This window comes from Micropterus dolomieu, linkage group LG18 (assembly GCF_021292245.1).
Source record: "Micropterus dolomieu isolate WLL.071019.BEF.003 ecotype Adirondacks linkage group LG18, ASM2129224v1, whole genome shotgun sequence".
In the NCBI taxonomy this organism is placed as follows: domain Eukaryota; kingdom Metazoa; phylum Chordata; class Actinopteri; order Centrarchiformes; family Centrarchidae; genus Micropterus; species Micropterus dolomieu.
Genome location: NC_060167.1, coordinates 24,120,864 through 24,132,722, shown reverse-complemented (window position 1 = coordinate 24,132,722; position 11,859 = coordinate 24,120,864).

The window sequence follows — 11,859 nt, the reverse complement described above, 5'->3', positions numbered from 1 at the left end:
TGATGTCAGTGGAGGTATTAGCGAATTGTAACAACAGAAATATGTGACACGTGTGATCTCTTACCACAGCCACAAATCCCAATCAAATGTATAGCTAGCAACATGTTTTCAGTTGTCTACAGGCACGTGTCATTGCTGCTATTTCTGTATTTCATTAACAAATTGCACCTTAAATTTGCCTCGATTACAAATTCAGATGCCATTGAGAATTGCCACTTGTACCAGTACAATTATTTACTTGTACATACATAATACTTTATACTTGTAAATGTTATTGTAAATTTTCCTCTGTAGAATTGCCATATGTAATGCACTTTAATTGCACGTCTATACATTCCCCTTGTACATACATTTACTTAATTCTAATTTTTTGCCTCCTCTTTTGCACTTCTGGCCAGACACAAACCGCACTTCATTGTACTGTACTTGTACTTGTTCAATGACAATAAAGGTGAATCTAATCTAATGTTTACTGACATTAGACAAACACTTACACAAAACACACACAAAGAAAACACACATCACAATGGTTTAACCACTGAACTCTGCCAGACTTAAGACTGAAACTGTTATTGCATGCATGTATTTCTGAATAGGCTTCCTGTTTTTCAAACACCACGACATTCAATAGTGTAGTAAACACTAGATTTGCTTAATTGTCACGTCAATAACCTACTTAAATCTGGACACAAATGAGGCACAAGAGACCTTTGCTTTGCTATGTTAACATTATTGGTGTTGGGCATAACATCTTACAGTTTTATTACTTTTCATTAACACTTTACATGAGCTTCAGTTTATGAGCCATTTATAACGAGCTTCATCAGAGACAAATTGTACATCCAACAATACATATTATTGTGACTTAGTTGGTGCTCTTACTATGCAGAGATGAAACGGTGTGTGAATTTGTAAACGAGAAACAATAATGTTATTGACCATGGCTACTTTAAGCTGGAGTCATGCCATAACAAGGGCTGTTAAAGTGTGCATAATGAATGATAACACTGAGGCAAGACTGTTGAAGTGATGCATAGTGACAGTGACACATCCTCATTTTGGATGATAATGGCGATGAGATCATGGACATTTGTAGGGGCTGAGGACTTGGCCAGTCAGTTGATGGGTATACTGGTCTTACTGGATGCCCTAGTCTCCCAGGGGAAAGCTTTTAGAGCAGATGGCTGCCTCAGTGGGCAGCGTTGAGTGTCAGCTGACAGTAAAAGATCTTCTCAGCACGGGGCCACCATGTTATAGCTTGTCCTTGTGAAGCGAAGAACAAGGTTGTACCAAACTGTAATGACGAATTTGACACTTTTGATTGATCGACAAAGCGGGGTTGGTTGTTGATCCTCCTCGTTTGAATCGAGAAGAGCATCTGCTGCTGGATGGCCGAGCTGATTAGGCAGGAGATGATCTCGGGAAGTTGAACGTCCCAACTGCGTTCACAATGAAGGAGCTGATCTCCAGGAGGAAGAAGAGCGGGCAGGTTTCCTCTGGAGTCAGTTACTCATCTTAATAGTTTTAAGCGTGTTTTGAAGAGCAGTGGAGAAGAGATGTGTTTTCCTTGCCCACAATCGTAACAGTTGTGCCCGCCACCCAGCATCTTGGGCAAGACGAGCTGATCTCAGCTCCTGCTATGAGTAAGCACTCTGCCTCTCTCGCTCTGTTTTGACTCAGTGGGGCAGCTCACACAGATTTAAGTCTCACTTTTCTTATTGGCTGTAAGGACCTGTTCACATTAGTTGTGTTTTGGGTCACTAGGTCAGATGACAGTCTCACCAACACCTGGGGGACTGACTTCATCACTCAGAGAGCCATTAGGAGTAGAAGGCTGGACTCCAAACCAATGACAAACAGGCGTATCACTTCTAGCTCCAATAAGAGGTAATCAGTGAGAACATGCGTTGTGTATGTGTGTGTGTGTGTGTGTGTGTGTGTGTGTGAGGTGTTAAGAGGCATGATTGTGTGCTTTTAGGGAGTCAGGGGGCTTCCCTAAGCAAGGAAGCATTGTTGATTTTTGGAAAGAAAAAAGGGCAGATTTGGAGGGTTGATGAATGTGTCAATGGTGGCATTTTGATAGGGGTAATTTTGACCTGACAGGGCCCAGGCTCTCTCATGAATCAAAATGTGTCAGCCAGGCGCTGGAGATGGAGGGCCGCTTATTGTGGCTCTGACACCCATGTGAGGGGCTGAGGCTGCTGGGGGTCAAGTGTGACACCTCATTAGGACGATGTTGATTTAGTGTGGCCACAGCGCAACAGACCTCCTCCCATGGGGTATGGAGAGGCGTTTGAGCGAGGGGGTGGGGAGCACCCGGGCACTGGACAGAGAATAGAGGCCGACAGCTCTTCATCCGCAAGGCCGTCATCTGACAGCTTGCAAATCTTGCACCCTAAGCCTAACCCTCCCCCTCTTTAATTTTCACCCTGTCTCTAGTCTTTAAGCATGCATTTCTTTAACCACAAAGGAGCCATGTGTAATTGTTTCTGATAGATATAAATGTGTATCTGAACCTAGTTGTTTTTTTTTTTTTTAAGTTGGGGGCTCTGGTTCAGACAGTTTTCCCCCTCAGTGAACCCGACACCCCTGACAGAATAATTTTGACCTTTCACCTTTGATCTTTCGATTTGAAATTGTTTTCTGTAATGTCAAGATTACTTCTGACAAGCTGCAGTTGTGCTCTCAGCTCAAGTGAACACTGTTATTCGCTGATTTTAGGAATGAGAATTTTAAGGTTTAAAAGCACAGTGTCTGTAAGCTTATATGCTCGTCCTCTGAATTATTAAAAATTTGGGTCAAGCTTTATTTTCAAATCATTTTAAGTTGGTGATATTAAAATTTTATCAAAAAGCATTATCTGTCTGCTAAATATGCTAAATTGCTGTTAGTCCATTAACCTACAGCTTTCTCTCTATACACACTCTGTCAAGCTGCTTCTGGTTGTTGGTTAATACCACAGAAAGTGCTGTAACTTCACACTGACGTTTTCTGCTTAGAAATGAGACACAAATGATATCATGTAATTATTTAAGGTTTTCAAAGAACACTGTATCATCGTGTTTGTTAAAGATTTGACAAAATGTATAAACTGTGAAGGATGAAAAGCAAAAAGAGCAGCTCTTTCCCCAAATAATGGACTTGAATTCAATTTGAGCTACAATTAATGTTCAGGTTTCCTTTGAAGCACCAGTCCACAAGTCACATCTGTTACTTTTTGGTTGATTTAATTTGTTTGTTGACTGATATTGTTGAGAAATTTAAGGCAGAGTGTTTGAGACCAATTTAAACTTTGACCTTTAGTTGTAGTGCCCCCATCTGGCCAACTTCTTGTACTGCAAGCTACAAAGTTTTATCTCTGCTACTTTATGCAACATTTCACAGGACTTTGAGAGCAATTGCGGTAAAACAAGACAGATCAATTAAAAATGTTTACATGAAGTGTCACAGGTGTTTTACTGATGCCTAACATGGTCATTATTTAAATGCATTTAATAATGTCAGCAAATGGTAACAAAGCATTGTGATTGATTATCTCCATTATCCTTTGATGCAGGCTTTTTATTCAGGTAGCTTGACTGATCCATTCATGTCAACTGATTTTCTGTCGCCTAATTTCTTCTCTGTTATTAAATCTCAGTTTTAATTACGCCTCAAAGCCACACGCTGCTGTGACTGTCACTGCTTCTCATTGGCTGGGAATTCATTGGGAAAATGAATGTCTGTCTTAATGTCTGCAACTGCTTGAATTTGATTACACCGACTCTCAAGGGCGTCCCCCAAATGTCATAGTTTGTCACAGTGCAGTGTCCCCCTCGTTCTGCTCCACACAAAAGACATTAAGTAACCCTTTTTTGCATGAACTCATCATGCATACTTAAATTTAAAATGATGGAAAGCACTGAACTAAATCATCAGAAAGTGCATGAATAATGAATGACTCTCAAGTCACAGATATGGTCAGTTATCATTCAATAAGTAAAGACAATGATTTAGAAAGTATGATTGTGTTATTCAGAATTCTGGCCCAAAATAAAGCATTCGCATGTAAAATAATAATATGAATAAGCCCGTCCTTCTTCACTCCCTTGTTCTCTGAGATGTGCAGGCACATGTGCACATCCACCCACCCACGCACCCACCCACGCACCCACCAAACCCACCCACAAATGCACCCACCCACCCACACACACACACACACACGCACCCACCCACCCACCCACCCACACACACACACACACACACACACACACACACACACACACACACACACACGCACCCACCCACCCACCCACACACACACACACACACACACACACACACAAACAAAAGTGCAGAGGGCCATCTGTCTTTTCTGATGGTACAGATCTGGCAAAACAATAAAAGGCTTATTGATTTGATTTCACAGATTTCCCTCTAAATGCTTCACACTGCCACAACAAAAAATCATCCGTTTACTGTCACCACTGTTGTGCTCGATAATTACATATTTATAAATCGCAGAAATTATATTTGTCACCCGCCTATTAATAAATCCCACTTGCCAAAAATTAATGATTTATGAATGCTGTTATAGCCGATGTCACAGTCCACTTTTGTTGCCTTTGAGATTTTACTCATTAGTCTGAATAATAACTGTCACTAATTCAAGCTGTTCTCGAATGGCTTTTTGAATAGAAAGAGAGGGAGAGAGCGCGAGGGAGAGAGAGGCAGCAATAGAGAGGAGAGAGGCCTGAGAGATTAACTCCAGTGAGCTCACTCTGAGAGGCCCAGGAACGGCTGAATATTGTTCTAGTGGTGGGGAGATGGGGAGATGGAGGGAGGCGGGGGTCCGAAAGGAAAAAAATCCCTATGCAGCCAGAGAAATGAACTTGATGATCTCAAGGGGGCGGGGGGAGGATCACCATTCCTTGCTCCTGACAATCAAAATTAGATTGGCCAGCACTGTGTCAACACTAGCCTCAGTTAAGGCATGACAGAGGAGGGAGGGAGGGCAACCCCCCCATGGGTGTTTGAAAGTTTGCCATGTGAACTATGGAGACCCCACAGTGCCTTTCACTGAATGCTCAGGCCTCAAAGAAATCCACAAACCCTTTTTATTGGCCAGCACTGTAACTGACGGCATCTCTGCCCCAAGTTTTCTATATTTTGGCAACTCGTTATTGCTGTTTTTGCTGTTTTTGCTGCCACGTTTCATCAAACCCCAAATCTACAATGCTGGGAACACAACATCAGTGAGCAACAGAGTGTCACTTTTTGATCTTTCATGTCTTCTTCACTGTTTTTAGCTTTTCATTCATCCTCACTTCATCCTCACTGATGTGTGTGAACTATCAGAGATCTGCTGACCGCTGGCATTAAAAGGCAACATTTATTTATATAGCAAAACTTATTTACAAACTATTTACATAAACATCAACACTACATGAAAAGATGAAAGTTTGAGATTTGTGAAGGACTTTTGTAATTCTTCTCAAACTAGAGTGCAAATATTACAATTTTGTCTCAAATTATCCAAAATAAAAAGAGCAATTAATTTACATACATGCATTTAAGTCAAATATATAAAAAAGTATAATAACACATACACTCCCTGCAGTGTGATGTGAATTGTGTCATGCCTCAGTTTCTAAAAATATATTAATCACAAAACATGCAGAAAATGATTTCTAATTGTTTGTTTTCTCATTTTCATGCACATTGAATATAACTGTGTGTGAGGAGGGGTTTAAGAATGACTTGATCAAGGGTTGTGTTTTTGGAGGTTTGATCAGTGACCTGGAATATTTCAGTGTGTCCAGCCCAACCACATTAGAGAGGGAGTGCAGCTGTGTCCTCATATAACCTTCCCATTTTTTATCATATCATCCCAATGAATTTGATCTAAAGCAACTCAAGGGAAGAACCCACAAGGAATCACATTGTAGAAAGAGCATGGATATAGAGATGGGCATCCTGATGCTTTTTTTGTTTTGTTAAATATCATCACCCCCCCCCCCCCCCCCCCCCCCCCCCCCCCATTGTTTACCTGATATCATCTTAATATTAATATTAACAACACTTCGTATAATAGTCCTGTGTTTTTTTTTATATAAGGATATAGCTGTGCTACAGATTGCAGATGTTGTTCCAAAAACCCAGGCAGATTTAGGATTATTACCAGGACTGCAGGACGACAGCGTGGGACAAAAGGTTTTGTTTTTCACTCTAGGGCTGATTCCTGTTGTTGCCAAAAGAGAGATGTCCGACTGACTTTCAAGTAATCACACACTGCTGTGAGGAGCGTTCAAAATGAGTGGACGGAATGTGCAGTTTGCTGTGTATTGGCTGAGGTGAAGCTGCTGCTTCATGTTTTCATCATTCATCATTAGGATGTTGTACCTGCAGGAACCAGAGAGAGAATTCATTTCTCACATTTTACACTCCTGCAGGAGAGATTTGTTGCTTCCTGTTTTGCTTGTTGATATATCTTCCTTTAAGACTTCTGTGGTTTGAATTAATTTTATCAATTTGTGATATCCTTTGACTTCTGTGGGTTTTGCATTGTAATACCGTAACATTTTAATATTTTAATATTATGTTTTGTCTTGAGAATATCTACATCTACTTTACATATGGATATGAATAAGATAATTGTATGCCACAATTTTAAATACATTCAGGCAAAGATACTGAAATATGCAAAAGATTGTCGTTGCTTTTTAAAATTCCTTCAGCACTTTTTTCATTTGCATGTCTGTATTATTAAATTATTCCTGTCACTGATATTGATAGAACCAATATGGATTGCTGTTATTTAAAAGAAAACTTTAATTAAAATAAACTATTTTCAGACATTATTCTCACAAAATAAAACCTGGAAGGGGATTTGTCACAGCACCTTTATGTCTTGAGGAAATATTCACTTGTGCTGTGTCTTTAATTATTTTCAGAATTAATATAGACAGATTCAGTTTCTCCTTGAATACTGTTTAATGTTTAATGTTGTTGCATTAATCAGAATTAAAAGGCTCCACTGCATGGAAAGGATGTACAGATGTGAGTATAATTAAGACCTTTGTTGCTTCCTTTTTGGGCCTGACTGAGATAAAGGAAATCCTCCAGGGTAGGGGCGGTAATCCTGTCCCCAGGTATCCTCTCAGATCTGTGGGACGGCATAGCAACATGCCCTGGCAAGGCAGGCAGGAGTGTCAGCCAGGCCCACTGGAAGGCACCTCACCACCATCTATGGCGGAGCCTGCAATTGTCAGCTTCGAACCAGATGGTGCGCTGCAAGCACAAAAGAATGACAGCTGTCAGTCACAGGACATGACAGCAGAGACACTGAACCACAGCAGAGACCTGAGCCTAAACTGATTTAATGTCTGCATGTTATGCAAGAGGTGAATCAAAATAAAGATGGATCAAAATGCAGATTCAAGCAACTTTCTAATTGTCTCAAATTTCGTCAAGAGTTCACAGTAAATCACAAATGTAGCGGAAGAGATGTAAGATATTTCCTATACACTACACTGAAGTTCTGCTACTGAAGTTTATAAAAATAGCATGTAGTACAATACAACTAATAATAGTATTAACTGCAAAACAAAAGCCTGTGCTAAAAACAGTGATGTAACATGGATGTTTTTTCTCAAAGCTTTCTATGACACAAGTCGTAACAGGCACAAAGCTTACTAACAAAACAAATGATTCAGTGTAAATAAATCTAAATAAACTAAGGCATCAAGGTATCAGTGATATGAAGCTAAGGGTGACAATTCAGTTAAATGAGACTATTTAAACCTAAAACTAAAGCTAGCGAACACATCCATGTTGAAACAAGTGAGATACTGTTGAACTGTAATTTTTATGTTGTAATTATTGCCCCAAAACATGATTTTATAGCCACTTATCCACTCATTATTTTGAAGCCCAACACAAATTCAATGAGCAATATAATAGTCAACCACACACTTAAGTCCACTGGTACTCCTTGTTGATGAATGTGGTTTAAACAAATTTTATAAGCTTTGTCCGGCTGCGTTGAAGCATCGTGACTCAAATCTTCTGTCTCCACAGTTTATTTTATTGTCATGTGAGATTCTTTCATCCCATAAGACAGCGTGTGATCTTCCCTGAACATTTCCCCTCTCTAAACACCGGCCAGTCAGTGAGCCAGACAAAAAGGTGTTACTGATGACTGTGTCCAGCAATTTAAGCTATTGAAAGCTGCCCCCAATTCACCTTCTTTCTTAACTTTATGGCTATAATTGCCATAAAGCTCCTCCCTAAATCCTCCCAGCCCCTGCCTGCCTTTCTTGATGGCTTTGTAACATTTTCAATATTCCCATTGTACTGTACTTTTTTTCCTTCCACAAGAGCCTCCATGGAATAGTTTAGTCTTTATTTAATGAAGCTGAGTCAGAGTTCATCATGTTAGTAGTCTTAAGGCTTTGGGGGCAGCATTCAGCTTCTAACACTTCATATCCAACTTGTACAACTACTCCTTATGTGCCAAAACAATAAAAAACATCCATCAATGTCCTCCCTTGTCCATGTAGGGCGGGTATGACTGATGATGTGTATGGCACATTGATGCACTTGAGGGGCAGGGGACTGTGTGAATGTTTGTTTATGTCAAGTGAGGATTTGTCAAAAGGTTTATGTCATTGCTGGCATCAGTGTCCTCGAGCTTGTACTGGGTGGTCTTTGTCTGTTTGCATCCGTAAAGAGCTTAGTTCTCACTCTCATTTGTCCCCTATTGATTCTCTAAATTAGGTTGATGAGAGGCCCTCCTATCAGGTGGCATATTAATTGGGTCAGGCTGGATCTTATATGACATCCAAATAATGGCAACCCAAACCCCAACACTAAACCTTTGTCCTCTGAGCGCTCTCTTTCACCAATTAGCCTCGCGGTGAATCTGCTTCCTGCCACCTCTGCTGCCCATTACTGTTTTTCAAGAATCAGGATGCCACCAGTGGCTTAAGAAAGTGTGTGTGTGTGTGTGCTTCTGAAGATGTGCGAGCAACCTTGGGAGGAGGGCGTATTTTATATTCTGATTCCAGTGACTAAAATCTACTACGATTCCCGTAGACAGAATATAATTTCCAGAATAGCTGCACACTGTCAAAAAAAAGGAAAAATATTAAAATAATTTTTTGGTTTCTAGTCCAAATTTTCATGCGATATTTCTATGATTCTGAAGTGTTTACTAAGTGGAGACTTAGGCATCATTAAAGTCTAATGGATTGCTCTGCACAAACTAGTTCTTAAAAAAATAAAGTGCTAAACAAATTTTTACACCCAGCCAGGTGTACCTGGACTGGTTTGCGCAATTCAGAAGTCTATGACAAAATTTTTGCATGAATCCAAGTTCTTCAAAGTAGTGATTTACAAAATCAGTTTGCACCATTAAGGGTATCCAGATAAGGAATGACTTAGTGAGAAACGAAAATTGTATTTAAATATATATAACCGGTATAATATTATTATTTCTTTCTTAACAGTTCATATATTAGCAAGCTAATGTTAACTTTTTGTTGTTTTAGCTGGTTACGCAGTTAGTGGGAGCAACTATATACAACATTACGTAAGAAGTTTGTTTGGTCCAAACTGTTTTAATTTAATAATGCGGACATTTTCACTCAGTAAACATATTATTCTGAAGCTACGTTTGAACTTACGAAGAACCAACTGTAGCATTGCTTAACTACCTGAAGGAACTGACAAAGCTAACATTAGTTGCTAATCTATGACCTATTTAGATAGACATGGATGGTGGATACAGCCTACTACTTGAGCAAAAGGCCGTTTAATAATTATGTAATGTTAAACTGAAAATAATTTCAATCACATTTCATGAGAATATAACAATACCTCAAAATGTTATACTAATAATGTTAGACTATACGAGCATTTTATGTCAAGTTTGGTTAGCATAAGTGTCTCACTCTAAACTACTACTAACGCTGATGTTTCATAGCAACCAGTTTACACATTAGTGAAGTCTCGACATTTCATTAAGCTTCAATGACTGATTTGACCAGAAACAAGCTGTGAACACAACACTGACATCTTATCAGCTTTTCAGTTGATATGACGCAACTGTTAGCAAACATGCATATTTACACATGCATCGGATATGGAGCAACATTAGCATGAATTGTGTTTCTGGCCACCTGATGAATGTAAGTCCAATATTCACTCTCCTTTTAGCTCTGTATTTGGTTTCCAGTAACTCCTGGGGGAAATATCTGGTTCTTTAGCTGCTAAATGCTTCACTATGTTCACCAGCTAGTTCCTTCATCTAAGAACTTGTCTAAGAAGGACCTTACACACAAATGTAGGCATTCATGAATAACTGGTACATCCCAATCCAGGTAGGGAGCAGTGTTAAACAGACAGTTAAATAGATGCACAAGACTCTGTAAGAAATGGACGACAAATTACATAAGCTAAATAAATGATTTATTGTACAAAAGAAAAATGACAGTAAATAAACAACAAAAGGCAAAAATAACAATTGAACAGTTATTCATATGCACAACCATTAAACTACAAAGTTGGGGTGATTTTTTTTTAAACTACACAAATAACAGAGGAATGAAGGGGGAAAGTGAGAAAAACATTAGAAGCGGTGAACCTGTCCAAAACATCATAAATGTCAACATTTGGGTAGGTATTTACATAGAGATTTCTTACTCTCATATATTTATATGAAAACACTCTCACACATACCAGTATTCAAACACTAAAATTCAAAATGCAACTTCTTAACAAGCCATACATGTGGGCACAGCTAATTATTTCTTTTGACCACACATTACCAGAGCCGCTACCATCAGTCACTCTTGTCAACAACTCAATCTGAACCTGAGAGCAAGGGGACCCTGTGGTTTTCATCTACGTGTTTTTTTTTTTGGATGGGGGGAGGGTTCTTATGGGTTAAATGTTTGCACAGATTAATGGATGACAATTTTTAAAAAGCAAGTTTTTTAGAAGGCTAAAGTGAGGTAGACAGACTTTGAAATGCATTGTAATTAATATTAATAAATAGACAATTGACCAGTTGAATTATTTCCAACCACTGCCCCTATACCAGCTTTTTTCCCTCCCTTTGAAATGTTCTAGCATATTCCTGCGATCACAAAAGTTACAGCACACAACATGTCATCCTCTACTTTGGCTAACAATCCCTGGATACTCCTCCCATTCTTACATGGGTGCTTTCACTTAAAATACACACAAAGGCAAAAGCATGTCTACGCAAGACAGTCGACACATTGTTTGAGTCAAAAGGACGTAGTCTCTCTAACATGGTAACAGATTAAAGTTGGTGGGCGGGCCATTTCCAGTTAAAGCATTCTATGTTCATTGATCCAGACACTTATAATACACATGACTTATCACCCAAAGTAGGCAAGGAGGCCTTTCAGGCCGCTGGTACAGTACGTCCAGGTTCCAGATTGGACGAAGAAGTGTGTGAGTGTATGGACAGGCACCCGCTTCGGACAAAAGTCAGGAAAGCGTGATGGTATCAAAAAGAAGTGATAACCTCTCTAGTTTATGGTTCATCACCATAAGCTTGAATAGTTTTTTTAATCCTATACTGTACAAGCTCTCTTGTGCTTGGTAAAACACAAACAACACTTTACCTCCTCACGCCATAAACGTCCCATAGTGCAAAATTTATTGTTGGTAAGGTAGAGTGCCCCAAAAAAGGATTTTGTACCCCCTTTTTTTAATATATACATATATCATTTATATATAATGTCAGAAGGCTCTTCCTTTATCCAACGGCATAGTGCTTTCGTTTACAACAAAAGGATATCTTTGCTTTGACAGCCAGGAGACAAAGACAGACTTCAAGCATACTAA